We start from the raw sequence: 5,000 nt of genomic DNA on the forward strand, positions 1-5,000 counted from the left end.
CCCAGGGTGTTTTCCATGTACCACTAGCCTCTGGTTGACCATCGGTGGAGGTACTTGATTTCACCCAAAACCACCCTAGATCACCGTTCCGACCGCCCAGCTACCGTTAAAACGCCTCCGGACACCAGGACACACCTTCCCGGTACCAGAACCAGTCGTAGTTACCGTCACCCAAATTTCATACAACCGTCACCCACGGGTCGAAACACCTTGCCACTACATGAGTCTAGTATTAGGTCCTAGGGTCTCTTTTCGACAACTCCCGACCTCCCTGATATCGAATCGTCAGTTTACATGAGGAGGCTAAACTTTCTATGACGACTCAGTACAACCATACCTCCCTATAATAGTGAAATGTCAAATTCTAGGGCTTTTTGGCCATGGAAAATTCTGAAGCTCGGCACGAGCAAACATGACCCATGCTTGTATCTCCGAAACTATGAGTCTGACAGTTTTGCACCCTTCAGCGGAAAGTTGTGTCTCGGTAAGCCTAAAAAGTCGGTAGAATATCACAAAACGATCCGACCACTCCTTCGACCTGTTTTGGGGTTTTGCAGTTTTCCATGGGGTATTTTGTATGGGGAAAACCGACCCATGCCCGTATCTCCGTACCTAAGCGTCTGACGGTCTTGGACCCCTTTAGGTAAAAGATGCATTTTGTCGAGCTGAACATTTCACTAGAACATCGCGAAACGATCCGACGACTCCTTCTGGGAGTTTTTGGGGTCCGAAGGTTTTCTGGGACTTAGTCTCTGGAGCAACATTTCTGAAGCTCGGCACGAGCAACCACGCACGTGTCTTATATCTCCGTAAGTAAGGGTCTGACGGTCTTGGACACCTTTAGCAAAAAGTTGCGCCCTATCGAATGGAACATTTCACTAGAACACCACGAAACGATCCGACCACTCCTTCGACCTGTTTTGGGGTTTTGCAGTTTTCCATGGGGTATTTTGTATGGGGAAAACCGACCCATGCCCGTATCTCCGTACCTAAGCGTCTGACGGTCTTGGACCCCTTTAGGTAAAAGATGCATTTTGTCGAGCTGAACATTTCACTAGAACATCGCGAAACGATCCGACGACTCCTTCTGGGAGTTTTTGGGGTCCGAAGGTTTTCTGGGACTTAGTCTCTGGAGCAACATTTCTGAAGCTCGGCACGAGCAACCACGCACGTGTCTTATATCTCCGTAAGTAAGGGTCTGACGGTCTTGGACACCTTTAGCAAAAAGTTGCGCCCTATCGAATGGAACATTTCACTAGAACACCACGAAACGATCCGACCACTCCTTCGACCTGTTTTGGGGTTTTGCAGTTTTCCATGGGGTATTTTGTATGGGGAAAACCGACCCATGCCCGTATCTCCGTACCTAAGCGTCTGACGGTCTTGGACCCCTTTAGGTAAAAGTTGCATTTTGTCGAGCTGAACATTTCACTAGAACATCGCGAAACGATCCGACGCCTCCTTCTGGGAGTTTTTGGGGTCGGAAGGTTTTCTGGGACTTAGTCTCTGGAGCAACATTTCTGAAGCTCGGCACGAGCAACCACGCACGTGTCTTATATCTCCGTAAGTAAGGGTCTGACGGTCTTGGACACCTTTAGCAAAAAGTTGCGCCCTATCGAATGGAACATTTCACTAGAACACCACGAAACGATCCGATCACTCCTTCGACCTGTTTTGGGGTTTTGCAGTTTTCCATGGGGTATTTTGTATGGGGAAAACCGACCCATGCCCGTATCTCCGTACCTAAGCGTCTGACGGTCTTGGACCCCTTAAGGTAAAAGTTGCATTTCGTCGAGCTGAACATTTCACTAGAACATCGCGAAACGATCCGACGACTCCTTCTGGGAGTTTTCGGGGTCGGAAGGTTTTCTGGGACTTGGTCTCTGGAGCAACATTTCTGAAGCTCGGCACGAGCAACCACGCACGTGTCTTATATCTCCGTAAGTAAGGGTCTGACGGTCTTGGACACCTTAAGCAAAAAGTTGCGCCCTATCGAATGGAACATTTCACTTGAACACCACGAAACGATCCGACCACTCCTTCGACCTGTTTTGGGGTTTTGCAGTTTTCCATGGGGTATTTTGTATGGGGAAAACCGACCCATGCCCGTATCTCCGTACCTAAGCGTCTGACGGTCTTGGACCCCTTTAGGTAAAAGTTGCATTCCGTCGAGCTGAACATTTCACTAGAACATCGCGAAACGATCCGACGACTCCTTCTGGGAGTTTTTGTGGTCCGAAGGTTTTCTGGGACTTAGTCTCTGGAGCAACATTTCTGAAGCTCGGCACGAGCAACCACGCACGTGTCTTATATCTCCGTAAGTAAGGGTCTGACGATCTTGGACACCTTTAGCAAAAAGTTGCGCCCTATCGAATGGAACATTTCACTAGAACACCACGAAACGATCCGACCACTCCTTCGACCTGTTTTGGGGTTTTGCAGTTTTCCATGGGGTATTTTGTATGGGGAAAACCGACCCATGCCCGTATCTCCGTACCTAAGCGTCTGACGGTCTTGGACCCCTTTAGGTAAAAGTTGCATTCCATCGAGCTGAACATTTCACTAGAACATCGCGAAACGATCCGACGCCTCCTTCTGGGAGTTTTTGGGGTCGGAAGGTTTTCTGGGACTTAGTCTCTGGAGCAACATTTCTGAAGCTCGGCACGAGCAACCACGCACGTGTCTTATATCTCCGTAAGTAAGGGTCTGACGGTCTTGGACACCTTAAGCAAAAAGTTGCGTATAACCATCCTCGTCAATACTCTCGAACACTGTAACTCGATCCGACCACTCCTTGGTACACTTTTGTGGGTTGCCAGTTTCGGTTGGGACTTAGTCTCTGGAGACCAAATTCTGAAGCTCGGCGTGGGTACCGGTTTTTCGTGCACGTCAGAGGGCCTCGACCGCCCCGAGAACCCGACCTTCAGGATTTTGGCCATTTTTGGGGGTGCACAAAAGTGTTCGTAATCAACCTCGGATTGTACTTTTCATCATCTAGGGGCACCGTAGGGACCGAAAAAAGTGGTTTCGCATGATAGTCCACCTCGACCCATGTCGACCCTTGCGCGACCCCGACCTTCAGGATTTTGCTCTACGGAAGGGGGTGCACAAAAGTGTTCGTAATCAACCTCGGATTGTACTTTTCATCATCTAGGGGCACCGTAGGGACCGAAAAAAGTGGTTTCGCATGATAGTCCACCTCGACCCATGTCGACCCTTGCGCGACCCCGACCTTCAGGATTTTGCTCTACGGAAGGGGGTGCACACTTGTGCGACCCCGACCTTCAGGATTTTGCTCTACGGAAGGGGGTGCACAAAAGTGTTCGTAATCAACCTCGGATTGTACTTTTCATCATCTAGGGGCACCGTAGGGACCGAAAAAAGTGGTTTCGCATGATAGTCCACCTCGACCCATGTCGACCCTTGCGCGACCCCGACCTTCAGGATTTTGCTCTACGGAAGGGGGTGCACAAAAGTGTTCGTAATCAACCTCGGATTGTACTTTTCATCATCTAGGGGCACCGTAGGGACCGAAAAAAGTGGTTTCGCATGATAGTCCACCTCGACCCATGTCGACCCTTGCGCGACCCCGACCTTCAGGATTTTGCTCTACGGAAGGGGGTCTACTTGTGCGCAACCCCGACCTTCAGGATTTTGCTCTACGGAAGGGGGTGCACAAAAGTGTTCGTAATCAACCTCGGATTGTACTTTTCATCATCTAGGGGCACCGTAGGGACCGAAAAAAGTGGTTTCGCATGATAGTCCACCTCGACCCATGTCGACCCTTGCGCGACCCCGACCTTCAGGATTTTGCTCTACGGAAGGGGGTCGACTTGTGCGCAACCCCGACCTTCAGGATTTTGCTCTACGGCAGGGGGTCGACTTGTGCGCAACCCCGACCTTCAGGATTTTGCTCTACGGAAGGGGTCCTCTCTGTACAAGGTTTAGGGGTACATTTTCACCCAAAAACCACTATCGCTCAACCGAAACAACTCCTCGACATGTGTCTTCTCTGTGAATTTGGCCCCGATCTGACGAGTAGTTTTCGAGATATGCCCCTCTGAAGGTACATATTGGGACTTAGCCGATTTTCACCCATTGCGGTGTCTATGGGGTGTTGGGAATCGCTCTACCGACCAGCCGGTTGGAGATATCGTTTTGCGGTCTTTGGCGCGTTTGCTCAACTCCGTAATGCCTACTTTTCGTCCATACACACAACACCTCGCAGAGTTCTCCTTCTGCCAGATATAGCGCGTGCCCCTTTGTTCGTGCACCATTTTGGCCCGTTTTTCGCACTTTGCCTCGAAACCATGCGTCCGACGCTTTTGCGTCCCAAGTACCGATGTTAGAACACCACCGTGGCTAACTTTCGTCCATATACGCCAACTCCGTGCAATGTCTCCATCACCCTGATTTTGGGTGAAAACCCATTTCAGGGACTTAGCCGATTTTCACCCATTGCGGTGTCTATGGGGTGTTGGGAATCGCTGTACCGACCAGCCGGTTGGAGATATCGATTCCCGGTCTTCGGCGCGTTTGCTCAACTCCGTAATGCCTACTTTTCGTCCATACACACAACACCTCGCAGAGTTCTCCTTCTGCCAGATATAGCGCGTGCCCCTTTGTTCGTGCACCATTTTGGCCCGTTTTTCGCACTTTGCCTCGAAACCATGCGTCCGACGCTTTTGCGTCCCAAGTACCGATGTTAGAACACCACCGTGGCTAACTTTCGTCCATATACGCCAACTCCGTGCAATGTCTCCATCACCCTGATTTTGGGTGAAAACCCATTTCAGGGACTTAGCCGATTTTCACCCATTGCGGTGTCTATGGGGTGTTGGGAATCGCTGTACCGACCAGCCGGTTGGAGATATCGATTCCCGGTCTTCGGCGCGTTTGCTCAACTCCGTAATGCCTACTTTTCGTCCATACACACAACACCTCGCAGAGTTCTCCTTCTGCCAGATATAGCGCGTGCCCCTTTGTTCGTGCACCTTTTT

This window comes from Anopheles nili (genome assembly GCF_943737925.1).
Source record: "Anopheles nili chromosome X unlocalized genomic scaffold, idAnoNiliSN_F5_01 X_unloc_7, whole genome shotgun sequence".
In the NCBI taxonomy this organism is placed as follows: Eukaryota; Metazoa; Arthropoda; class Insecta; order Diptera; family Culicidae; genus Anopheles; species Anopheles nili.